Genomic DNA, 13,778 nt, shown 5'->3' with positions numbered 1-13,778 from the left:
GTCCTCCAAGCCTGTCTAGAAAGGTGGCAAGGATGCGGCCAATCAGAGTGAAGGAGGCTCAGCTAAAAGAAGATGCAGGGCCAGAGCAGATCAGTTGCCAGCTGAGACCAGAAGGAGGAAGGAGGACTGGAAGTCTGTGAAGCTGTCCAGGCAAAGAGACCTGGAAGAGACCCTGCTTAAGCAGGCAAAAGACAGAGAATGTCAGTCCTGAGGTAAGGATGAAGAGGAAGGGGTTACATGGAAAGCAGCCCAGGGAATATTAGCAGCAATGGAGTTAAAGGAAGCAGCACTTAGCTTCTATTTGTAGGGTCCCTCGGTTGGGAGCTGGAGAGTGGGCAGGCTCAGGTCCCCCCACCAGCCACTGGCAGAGTGGCCAAAGCCCCGAGAAGGGGGACAAGCTTTGTGTAGAAACTAAAGCATAGAGCTGGAATTGAAAGGGCTCTGGGACAGGGCTGAAGACCCTGCAGAGAGCCAACCATTTGTTGAATTGTTACCCCGGGAAGGGGACGATCTTGAAGGAGTGTGGTGGGGTGAAAAGAACTGATAAGACAAAGAGTCTGCAGGGAGAAAGCCCTGGGGGCATTGCTCCATACCAGGGCAAGCATGGACTTGAACTTTGCCCAGAAGGGCCTGAGAACTGAACCCAGAACCAGGGCTTCAGATACCGACAAGGGCACAGTGATGGGGCCTGCTGGACCTTTTACCTCGGATGTGGTTTCTTTGTTTGTTCACATATTGACTGTGTGTGACCAGGCTGGAAAGTCAAGCCACTGAAGACCCACCTGACGAGGTTAACAACCAACAGGGGATGCTGGGAGGAGAGAGAGAGAGAAAGGAAGAGTGCAGGCTTGCACTCAACTGACAGGACGCACTCACGAAAGCTGAGTGCTGCCCGTCACACTTGGATTCAAAGTTTTAAGCTCAAGAGCATCAGTAATAAGGACATTTTCACCTTAATAGAACAGGTCAGTGTACTTGAAAACAGGAAATAAAGAGAGGACACATGATTACTGCTCTAGAAAACAGCTAGTAGACGCTGAGGTCTGCTGCAAAACTACAGCTGGTTTATGAAACTGTACTATAAGGCTTTCCCAAGCTTTAGATGACGTCCTATTCCCCCCCCCCCCACAGTAACATGGTGGTAGATTTCTTTACTGTTTAGGTTATGGAGAGAGATGTCACCTCTCAGCAGGAGCAGAATTAGTCGAGTGAGGAGAAATGACCAGAGTGGAGCGTGAACGCTGTGATATGGTTGAAATCATGTTCTTAAGTGGCAATGCTGAAGTTACTGAAGAAACTGAAATATCAGCAAATTAATCTCTTCATCGTGTACTTTAAACTAGGGGAAGATGGCATCTTTGAACATTTTATTCTCATACTTTAGAAAGTGATTCACCTTCTGGAGTAGAGATCACAGTATTTGCCAGTCAATGACAATTGGGTGCTCCCAGATCTTCCCAGAAGTATTACTTTTGGAAGTAATACTTTGGCCGCTGTTATGGGTTGGATGTAACTATCACCTTTTCTTTAAGATAGTTGTAAAAAAAAAACCATTTAGCTCCTTTATGGATCCAGGTAGCTGAAACAGTAGGAGTCTCCACCCAGAAAACAAGCATATCACCTCAGAACAAAGGCAGATTCAAGGGTTTTTTGCTGGGAATTGCTTTGGTAAAAGAGAGAGAGAGAGAGAGAGCGAGGTAATGAGAAACACCACAGAAACAGACAGGGAAGGAGCAGAAAGTCAAGCACCCATCCTGAACAAGGATTGAGAGCCTGGCCTTGGGAAAAAACTAGATAGAGAGCTTTTGGGGCTGACTGCTGGCTGAAAGAGGCTTGGAACTGTGAGCAAAGAAACTGTCTTCTGTTTGATTCCTTCTGTGTCCAGGAAAACAAGACTTTATTCATTCTTTGTAATTAAAGAGAATTGCATCAGAGATATCTGACTTTATAATCAATTTTTCCTGAAATAACCCACAGAATCTCTATTTTTGGCTAACTGCCCAAATCAAAAGTGGGGGTAACAATACCACTCAACATGTTGGCAACTACTTGTTCAGTGAAAGGTTAGGTGGCCAAAATACCCTAAATATTCATGGGTCTCTGATAGACTAGATTTCGACATATATACTTCATGTTTATTCATATGGAAAAACGTGTAAAGTAGTTGAAAAAAAAAAGATTAAGTACCCTGGAAAATGAACGGAATTGAACATGAGAATATAAAAGCACACAAAATTTGGAGTATAGAAGGTAGAACAGAAATTACAGCAAGTGACTATTTCAGGTCTGCACTATTAGTTGCCAGGAAACTCTACAATTTACAGATTTACCTGATCACATTTCTGTAACTTGGGACTGTAGTTTGTTTTCAAAGCCCAAGAGTTCCTCATTCAACATACTGCAAAACACTAGTTTCTTCTTGCATGATGGATGTAAATACTACATTGTGCCAAGGATCATAGCTATGCTGCTGAAAGATTTCCTTTACCTGTAACCACAAGTCTAAAATGTTTGTATGGGGTTTTTCCTCCACTGCTTGGAGAATGATTGTGTGTGTGTGACAGAAGTGAACAAGGGTGAGACTGGGTTCAGGAATTTTACACTAGAGTCCCTCTCCTCCCACTCACACACTTCTTGTTTCTGGATACAACCATCTATAATTGTTATACTCCTTACTGCCTTTCCACCACGTTGCCTTCTTCATTTTTAACACAGGCCCAGATTATTGGAGCTGTGTGCACAATTTCAGTCAGACAGCTGACCAGCCACATGCGGGCACAATCATGATCATTGCACACCAAAACTAGGTATGTGCATGCCCCATTTTAAAAATCTGGCCCATGATGTTACTGTGCATGACACTTTCTGTACCAAAAACTGAAAAAGACAAAATGTAGGCTGTGTTCTGAGAAAATTAGACCTCCCTTTCCCATTGGGGGCAAGAGGATCCTCTGATTTTGGAAGTGAAATATTGTTGGAGGAAATATATAAGGTTCTGAATTGTAGGCCACTAGGGAAAAACTCACTGATGAGATTTTTGCCCTAAATTCTAGAAAGCCTTCAAGGACCAACAAGCCTCATTTTGCTAAAACTGTTTATATTCACATAGAGTCTCCCCCTCCTCTCCCAACTCCTTAGCCGGCTTTGTCCTTCTTACAGATCCCATTGAACGCCTGTTACAGATATTTGCAAATAATTAGGCAAACTGATTAAGCAATGTAGTAACTGGGACATTTGAATCAAACCAGATTTGTGATAAGCAGAAAACATCCAGAAAATATACGCCAATTTGACTGTATAGTGCTTATATGTAATTTATAAGCCTCGATCAGAGTATTTTAATGGGAAATGTTACCCTTGTGAAAGGGTGAATTGTCTTATCAAATGTATTTCTACTTATACTGAGTTCACAGCAGATAATTTCTTATACTCAGTTGACCCTGTCTTCTCTATAGCTGACATTGCGGGTTCATTTAAATCACACATGAGTTATAGATATATATTGTATCCCAAACTCTACATTAAAAGAGTGTTAAGGTTGCTAAGTCAAGCTCTCAGAAATTAGGAATTGCCAGAACTAAGGTTGTCTGTGCCTAGCAGGAACTCATATTCCGATTCTTGGACAGATCTTTCTTCACCTATAAATGGAGTAAATTTCTCTGGACATGATTAATGTGGCATGAACAGAGCTTTCAAGGTATTAAGTCAAATTCAGACCGGGCATAAGTGAAAGATTTTAACTGAGCAACAACTATTTATTTCAGGGATGAATTGGGTCATGATTTTCATATTATTTACATCATGGGTGGTGGATATCAAAGGCAGAGGAACGCCCAGCCTACCTAAACTGCCTGAGTGGCCCCCTCCGTCCTGCTTCCTGCCGCAGCTCTTCTTTCCCATGTGGCCAAGCCCTGGGTCAGTGGTGCCGGAATCAGGCGAGGGGGAGGCAAGGGGCCATATTCCTCCCACTTTTCCCTGGGGCAGACTCCACCCCCTTCCCTTCTTCTTCCCCCCAGATGCCTTGGCCACCACCCCATCCCCCGGCCAGACCAGCGTGGAGCCCAGCCAGGGAGGTGGACTGGAGGGTCTGCCACTGCACCGTACAGCTTCCCTCCTGGCTCTTATCATGGCTGGGCTGCGGCTCTAAGGTCCCTCCACCCTCCCGGCTGGAGCTGGGTTGGGGAGAGTTGTATGGGCAGCTGTGGGGAGCCTGAGTCCCTGCACCTGCCCTGGGCTGGGGGCCATAATGCCTGCCCACCCAGTGCTTTGGAGTGGGGGCACTCTGGGGCTGGGAGGGAGCCTCTGCGCTCCGGTGGAGGAAGCGGGGTGAGAGGGGCGGGGCCCCAGTCAGAAGGGGCTGGCTGCGGGTTTGCCTCCCCAAGTCCGCAGTTCATTTTCTCCAATGGACTTACACCAGGAATACATTTAGCTGTGTGACTAAAGTGGGATTATATGTGTGTGAGAACTACCAGACCTGTAGTTAGTGTATATTCGATGAGTGATTAACCTGATAGCCTTCCTAAGGCTGGTATGCACTGCTCTGGCCGCACAGGGCCACCACCATAGCTCCTAATACCACCATTCTTCCCGTGTCCCAATCCAGTATGGAGGCATTAGAGCTTAGTCAGGATACCATTGTGTCCAGCTGATCTCCGCTGGGTCGAAAAGCAGCATAACACAGAGCAGCCTAGAGACGCTTGCCAAAGCTGGGTTCAGAGGGCTGTAGCAGTGGCTTGTCATGTTTGCACCCTCCCACAGATTTATGCTGAGCCCAACCTTGCCAGTCTGTAGGATCAGGTGCATAGCATTAACCATAGCAAAATCCAAAAGAGTCTGTATTAAAATACTGCTTCTGAATATGAGACTGCTTAAACAGAAGATTTATAGTGCAATAAAGTAAACATCACAGCTGTTATATACCTAAATATTCTTGCAAGAATAATTCATGATTATTTATTTGATCGGTACTTCCACTATAATAAGTATGACTATACAGCAGAGGTGGCCAACCTGTGGCTCCAGAGCCACATGCGGCTCTTCAGAAGATAATATGTGGCTCCTTGTATAGGCACCAACTCCAAGGCTGGAGCTACAGGTGCCAACTTTCCAATGTGCTGGGGGGTGCTCACTGCTCAACCTCTGGCTCTCCCACAGGCCCTGCATCACACTCCACCCCTTCTCGCCCCCTCCCCGAGCCACCATGCCCTCATCCCTCCCCATCCTTGCTCCAGAGCCTCCTGCATGCCACGAAACAGCTGATTGGGAGGAAGGGGGAAGCACTGATCGACGGGGCTGCCGGTGGGTGGGAGGCGCTGGGAGCAGGGTGGGGGAGCTAATGGGGTGCTGCTGACTTATTACTGTGGCTCTTTGGCAATGTACATTGGTAAATTCTGGCTCCTTCTCAGGCTCAGGCTGGCCACTCCTGCTACACAGCACTTTTATAACATCATATTGCTGTACAAACACCAGTTAACCCTTTCAATATTCTTGAGAGGAAAGTAAGCAACTGAGACAAAGGAAGCTTATATTACCTGCCCAAGACAACATAATTAGGTCCATAATTATATTTGGCATTAACACCATTGATTTTTCAATGGTATATAACAACTGTAAATATTGTAAATGTGGACTAACGTTATGGTTTATCTGAAACAGAATGAAAATATTGCTTTTGCAACATCACACACGACCAAGTTTTATTACCTCAGCTACTAGGAGGAAGAATAGTTTGTGGTTATAGTGCAAAACTGGGAGTCAAGCGATAAGGCTTCAGTTACCAACTCTTTCACAAACTTTCCTTGTGAACTTGGGCAAATTACTTAACTTCTGTGTCTTTGTTTCCCCAGGTAAAATGAGAATTTCTACCACCTCACAGGGTGGTGCGAGCCTTAATTAAGAGTTGAATACTTCTTTAATATCCTCAGATTGAAGTTGTTATCAAAATGCAAATGTTGTTACTGCATCATGAAAGATTCTATGAAACCCTTACAAAAGAATAAAAACCTTTACGGTTTCTACCCTGAAAAAAAGAAGCATAAAATATAATGGAAATGCATTTTAAAGGGAATCTCTCCTCAACAGCTAATATGCATCATTTAACTTCATTTCCTTCCCTAACAATATTTTTCTATAACTGCAAGTTACAGAATGTGATGAACACGCTTTAAAAAGGAGTGGTTGGAACACTCATTTCCTGCTCACAGCAGCATCAGTTTGAGAACATGACACATTAACTTAAGCAAGAGGGGCAGACTGCAGTCAGCGTGAAGTGAAATCAAGCTAGAATAATTCAGCCCAGACAGCCATCAGGCAGAACAAGTAACTCTGATAACTGTCTCTTCCATGCTTTCAACATTTATGCTTTTGGATGATATGTAAAAAGAGAGACTCTGAGAACCTACAGACATTAAAAATGCCCTGGCACTTTTCAGAGGAGTTGGGGACTTAATTCTTGCGTGCTGGTCACATTACATCTCTGCCAACTAAATTCCTGCTTCTGTTTCAAGTAGATTAACTATTCCCCCCAGTTCAATGCACAGCTGTGCACCCAACTTGGATGAACAATTACCACAACTGTGTGCACAAATGCACTGGTGGCACAGGTAATGATACACACTTGTGAACATCTGGATATTTTGTGAAATACTGAACATCTGGGCCAAAATATCACTCTGATGTCTTATCTACCCTGTAATTTCCATACAGTAGATAGCAACGGAACTCCACCAGAGAGGTCCTTTGGGGCCATCTGCCTGTCCCAAGTCAGGATAAAGGAGGAGGGTTGGGCGTGGGGCTAGCAACTCCACCCCGCTTTAAAAAATGCAACTTGCTTACAGTTAAACGCCAACAATAGAGACAACAGAGATTTTACCTGGAAAAAAGAGGGTCTTCAAACTCGAAGAGTATGCCCATGACGTGAAGTGTGAAAAGCCATGAGGAAGTCCACTAAGCCGATTACCCCTCTTGCAACAGGAGGGAATTACCATAGGGCACATGGAACTGAGGACCCATAGTACGAGTCCAGGAAGGTGGCCGGCAGGTTGCAGCAGAGATGAGGACGCAAGGCAGCCCAACTTAACATCACCAGACAGGCACTGCGGTGGAACCCCCAAGGCAAGCGGAAAAGAGGCCGTCCAAGAAATACCTGGCGACGCGACCTTCAGGCTGATAGCAAAAAAATGGGCTATACCTGGAACCAGCTAGAGCAAATGGCCCAGGATAGAGGACTCTGGAGATCTGTGGTTGGCGGCCCATACTCTGGTTGGGGTGACGGGCATGAGTGAGTGAGTGAGATAGCAACGGACCTGTATTGTAAATGATATTGTACCCTCATGTAGAATTCACTTTTGAAAATATTATAGTTGCTCCTTGTTCATGGCTTTTGTTTCGTTAAACAAAATATCTAATGAGAGTGTTTTATAAAGAGGAGCCAATAAAAAGCAATAGCCATTTCCTCTGGATTACCTCAGAGTGGAAGCACCACAAATATCACTTCTTCCTCCTGTCAGGGGATTTTTCACCATTTCAGCTGATGGAACAGCACATTGGTTCTATCAAACTGTGTTTCATTTGTTTTAATCCTGTCCTTCACCCATTCTTCAAAGCGCTGGTAAAACCAAGTTTCAGAGTAGTAGCTGTGTTAATCTGTATCAGCAAAAACAACGAGGAGTGCTTGTACTTTGTTAGTCTCTAAGGTGCCACAAGTACTCCTCGTTGTTTTTGGTAAAGCCAAAGTTATTCTTAATGGATAATGGCAGTTAAAAAAAGAGCACAGCCAACAAGCCTGTATTTGCACATTGAAATGTCTGTTAATGTTAAATACAAATGTACTGCATTGTCTTTAAAAAATCTGTTGGGAACGTGCACAGAAGTCACTACTAGGTCAGGAAACCTATGAATTTAAACAGATGAAGTCCATTTTTTGACTGCTTGGCCATGCCCTGTAAAATCCCTCCATGGCTCCTCTAATGAAAAACCTTCAGACAACACTTTTTCCATGATGTTTGGAAGTAGGGAGATTCAGAGTGATGCTGGACAATTACTTACAAATATACTCTGCTACCCATGGTACTTCTCTCGTGTGCCTGTGGTAACACTGACAGACCCTGCCATCAGCGGGTGGGATCGAATCGGGGACCTCTGGAGCATAGTGCATTAGCCTCTACCGCATGAGCTAAAAGCCAACTGGCTGTTAGCTAAGGCTGTAGAGCAAACTCATTAATCTCTCTCTCTAAGTGATCTCGGTGCCACTAGATGGGACAGAACACCACACCCAGATGGTGTGTGGGTTACATGTGCACTTGCCAGAATTCAGCCCGTGGTTTTGAGTGGCCTCCATAGATGCATAACATGCAATATAATATGATTTCATTTTAGTACACTGGAGCATCGAAATTTGTTGCCGTTGCTGTAAGAGGCTGCTACTTCTACCGTTGGTGACAGAACACTTCTTGCTTTATGGATTATGGCATGAGATTTTCACTCCACTAGAAACCTAGTGCTCTGAGTTATTGCATAGTCATGCATCCTCCCTGCCCCCGCTTTAACTCAAGATAATGTCAAGAGTGTCCAATTCTTTCTTTGAGACTAGTTGCAAATTAAGTATTTTCTACTTCTGTAAAAGGGATTTGGCTTCCGGCAGGCAAAGCATTTTGCAGAGAGGAGTGCAAAGCCTCTTGCAAAACCCAGAACTTCCTTTGTGACTACCTAAGGACACACTTCTGATTCACAGCAAGACTCTCCTTTTTTAGCCATATATGGCAATCCCTTAAAAGAAAAGCAAATCAGGTAAAAATCGAGGACATCACAGAGAAAACCACAGGAGATGGCTAAACGCAGAGCTTAATGATACATGCATGGCAGCAGCAGCATGTAGGCTTAGATTATTTATACCATTTATGGTAAGGCTCTGGTGCCATTCTACTATACAAAGGTCAGATTACACAGGGAATCAGTGGTCTGGGCCTGTGGCAGTTCTGTATTACTCAGCAGTTTAGCAATACTCCAGCAATGCTGTAAGTATATATGTGCATTCTGAAAAGCCACATAAAGCCACAGTAAAAGCCAGAACTCAATGACATGAATTACAGGTATAATATAATGACTCTGTGCAGTGTTCATGAGACCTAGCTGGGAATGGGTGATAGGATGGATTACGTGATGACTGCCTGTTCTGTTCATTCCCTCTGAAGCATGTGGCATTGCCACTGTCGGAAGACAGGCTCCTGAGCTAGATGGACCTTTGGTCTGACCCAGGATTGTTCTAGCAACAACCTGGACCAAATTCATCCATGGTTTAATTGCACTGTGTTCAAGGGATGAATCTGGCCCCATCACAAGTCAGAGTTTTGCAATACAACAATTAAAATGATGAATATTCAGAAGCTAAAGGCAGCAGCAAACATATTTCTTCCATTTGGTTTTAAATGATAAGAAGGATGGATTATTTTGAATAATGCTAGGAAGTAAATTCCATAACCAAAGCCTGATGACTTGACTGCAAGTGCACTGTACTACAGCCTGATAAATCGAGGTTCCAGGCTATCCAGGGGTACTTGGGATGATAGGGTGATGAAAATGACACTGCCTTTGGTTACACAGACTCTCTCTAATAACTGCAATCTGTGAGAGAGCTAGTGTGCCTCCGGATACATATGTCAATGCTGACACAAGGGAAGGTGCATGATGAAGGTAAATTAAAAGTTCTCTATCCTGTTTCATTGCCCCACAGGATGATAGCCCCTTTGATACATATATTAGGCCAGTGTGAGTCCAATGACAAAGAAACAATTTAGATATAGCCTCTGACTCAAGAAGACAAAAAAAAAATTGGCTTCAAAGAAATATTAAAATTTAGGTAGCTAATTCTGCTGCATAAAAATGCATAGACTGCTAAATGTATCATTTAAATTCTAGGTTAAATTATCAGTCTGAAAAAAGGCTCTGCCTTAAGTGACACTTAACAGTAGCTTTAGGAAGCAATTTATTACTCTGGAATTAAAACCTGAGATTTCCTTTTCAAGACACTGATTACTTTTGATAAAGCATTATCTAGAGTATTTATCTGGCTGCAACCAAAGTCTTTCATTCTGGAAATTTAGGTTTTCTCTAGCCTTGGTAAAGGAATAAAAAATAAACCCTGAGCTACCTCTTTGAATAGTCTATCATTTGTTTTTTGGTGGTGATGGTTGGGTTTTTGTTCTGCTTTGTTTACAATGACTAACTACAGTTTTGTAAAAAACTTTGGCCTTGCAAACCAATACACATTTATCTCTAGCTTACAGCGCTGGCCACAAATGCTTCCTGGACTTTATGGTTTTCTTTTTCTTACTTCTTTCTTTCTTAATTTTCCAGCATTGCTCCAATTTCCTTAAATGGCTATTTTATATGTACTCTTCATTTCTCAGTAGAGCCCTATCACTTAAGATATTTAAACTAGATTGGACAGAGCATTAAAAAATACTCTGAAGGGAATGCTCTTTCATTTGCAAGGGGGATGGTCTAGTTATTAACCAGGTTCTCAGCCCTGCTATTCGCTCTTTGTACGGGCTCATGTTGTAAAGCGTCCATAAAGCTTCTTAAGCGGCTGGCTTTCTGGAGATTCGCCAAGTGTTGGGGGGAAATCTAGGTGGCAGCAAGCCAGTGAACAGAGGCTCAAAGTCATCTTCTTTGTAGGCCTGTTGCAGAGGGGATGTGGCTAAAGAAAAGGGGCTTTCTAGCAATCTCTGTCTACTGGTCTGGAATGGTCTCTTGAGACTGGCCATTCGAAGTTGAATTAGAAGCCAAATTGACCATAGGACTAGGGATTTGCAAAGGACACCTTCCCTCCCCCCCTCTGTGCTCCTGGGCCAAACAAAGCTCAGAAGGATTAGAATACCTGGCCTCCAGTTTATATGATTAATCCATAAAAAAGTTACGAAAATCAATGCAACAGAAAAACAAGAATGCGTAAAACCATACATTCACTGAGTTATTGACCTTCAAGGGCTAATTAAAGGTGGAAGAAAAACCTAACTCAGATTAAGAGGCGTGGCCTTCCCTTATCCTATTTGCATAATTTTTCTCATTGGCATTAATGGGAAATCCATATACAGATTCAGGGGGAAATTAAAACGTAACTCATGGAAGTCTGGAATTAACATGATCCTAACAATCCTCTACTCAATCCCCAAAATGTATTTTGCAATAGCAAAAATGAGTACCCTATAGCATCCCCATATAGTGCCACTAATTGTTTCTAAATCTGAGCAATAAAAAAATTTCTTCGTAAATCTAGTTAGAATTTTAGCTTGAACAGTTGTCATTGGAATACCCAATGATGGTTTGTCAGCTACACAACACGCATGTTAACTAGCATCAAAGGTATTTTAATTATACTGTATATTTATTACAAAAAAATTTCATGTAGCTTCCTGAGAAAGTCAAACCAAGGATGGAGTTTGGCCTATATTTTACATGTTGTCTTTAGAGATCATGGGAAAAATTCTGCTTAAAGACATATAAAATGTCCATCTATACACATAAGCACAGATTTGAGCACTCAGATGTGGGCTCCATGAAGGAATACAGATTTGAAAATTAGGACTGAAGTATTTCTCTTTATTAAGAGACTTCTTGTGTTTCTTTATTAAAAAGGCATTTTTCTTTTGCATGAACCAGTCTTAATTTCTGGACACCATCTGCTTCTATTGCTTATTCCACACCTACAGTTATAATCCTGCTGAGTGTGAATTTGTAATTGTTCCTATCACTGCCAAGTCTGATGTCACAATCATGGCACATTTAAAATAATCTTTACTAATTTTCTGTTGTAAGCACACTATTGCCACCTTGTGGATGTAGGACCAATTTGTGTAAGGAATTTGGAAAATCTATAAATAAGCCACTAACTTCTTTACTTTTATTATACCAACTTACCATTAATTTTTAGCGCATTCGTCACAGCAATATATGATGCCTTTTACAAGGCTTAAATTTAGTCAGTAAAGTTTCATTGTTTTTTTTCATGTTATCCTACAGTAATGTCAGTTTGGCACACGTGCTTTTTCATCCTAACACTACATCATAGCTTTTACAATACCAGTGGAAGTGGAAAGAATTATGTACATCACTGAAGTGACAAGAGGAATTATTTCCTTTACGGTAGGCAGAATGTAATTAATCACATTAGAATAAGATAACACCTTTGTGTTTTAGAGAAAGCACCATGGGATTTCAGCAGTTACAAGTGGTCGGGTAAGCCCCCTGGCAGGCCGGACTGGTTTGTTTACCTGCCACGTTCGCAGGTTCAGCCAATCGTGGCTCCCACTGGCTGCGGTTCGCCGTCCCAGGGCAATGGGAGCTGCGGGAAGCGGCACAGGCCAAGGGATGTGCTGGCCCCGCTTCCCGCAGCCCCCATTGGCCTGGGACGGCGAACCGCAACCAGTGGGAGCCGCGATCGGCCGAACCTGTGGACACAGCAGGTAAACAAACCGGTCCAGTCCGACAGGGGGCTTACCCTGGCGGGCCATGTGTCAAAGGTTGCTGATTCCTGCTCTAAGGATTATGGTGCCATCAAATAACTTTTAACTCTATTAGTGACAGTAATTTAAAAAAAACAAAAACAAATTTCTATTGATTTAATACCAGAGCGAGGTATTGTTATTATACAGAGAGAAAGCACTCTTTTTCATCAGTAGATCTCAAAGCATTTTACTAAGGAGGTCAGTATCCTCAGCATGGAGAGATTTGCCAAAGTCACCCAGCAGGCCAGTGGCAGAATTGGAAATAGAACCCACAGTCTCCGGAGTCCCAGTCCTGAGTCAAACTCTCCAGTTTTAATAGGATGCATTCAGCACAAGTATTTCTGCAGGACTCGAACTCCACATTAAAGGTTTAAAAAGAAAAGTGATGAAGAATCTGCATGAAATATTATAACAGATTTGTCTCTAATTTGCTTGTGTGTGCAAAAAGTGACATGGTTGGGTGTAGAAGAGGCTGAATCATGACTGTTATTGAATGTTAAATGATGAAGCTGCTAACCAATCCCCTGTCTAGCACCTGATTTGTGAAATGGCACCAATGGCTTTGAAGGAAGTTACTCATCTTCCTCTCAAGCCTAAGCCTCAGCACTGAAGTTTGATGGGAGACCAAAAAAGTGAACTAGAAAAGGGGCAAATAAGGGCAATTTAAGCAGCATATCTCTGCTGAAGGTTACTTTCCCTGAAGTCAAAAGAAATCATTGAAACAATTATTGATTTGAAAATGGCAAGTTCTATGAACAATTATGTATCAACCTCAGCTTAGTCAGGTAATAATAGTCTCATAAATGTTTATATTTCAGATTCAAAGAATGCCCCATGCCCAGCACTGTCCCTGTAACCTTGCTTTCCACTCTCAGCACATTATTTATAGCCTTTATTTTGCAGTCAGCGAACCAGCATAAGACTAATCATTTTTCCAACAGCAGGACTGCAGCTTAACTCTTAGAACCTGAGGTTTTTTGTATATCTTTCCTCTAATGGTTTTAACCTGAAGGACGTGCAAGAAAACTCTGCTCTATTCTCATATCCCACCCTCTTGTCCCTGATCTCTCCCAGCTACATCTTTAGCCCTTCCTCCATCTTGCAAGAAACTGTTTCTACAGTCCCCCACATCTAGCTAACGCTGAGCCCTGTTTAGCTGCTCTTGCAAGCTTCCTGCTGAATCACTGTCTCCTGGCTGTTAATTGCATAACCTTAGCACTATGGCAAGGTGAGGCCAGTCAACTGTTACTGCAGTCAAGTCACAACTTGACTCTG

Source organism: Chelonoidis abingdonii, chromosome 19, assembly GCF_003597395.2.
Source record: "Chelonoidis abingdonii isolate Lonesome George chromosome 19, CheloAbing_2.0, whole genome shotgun sequence".
Lineage (NCBI taxonomy): Eukaryota > Metazoa > Chordata > Testudines > Testudinidae > Chelonoidis > Chelonoidis abingdonii.
Note: the sequence above shows the minus strand (reverse complement) of the source record.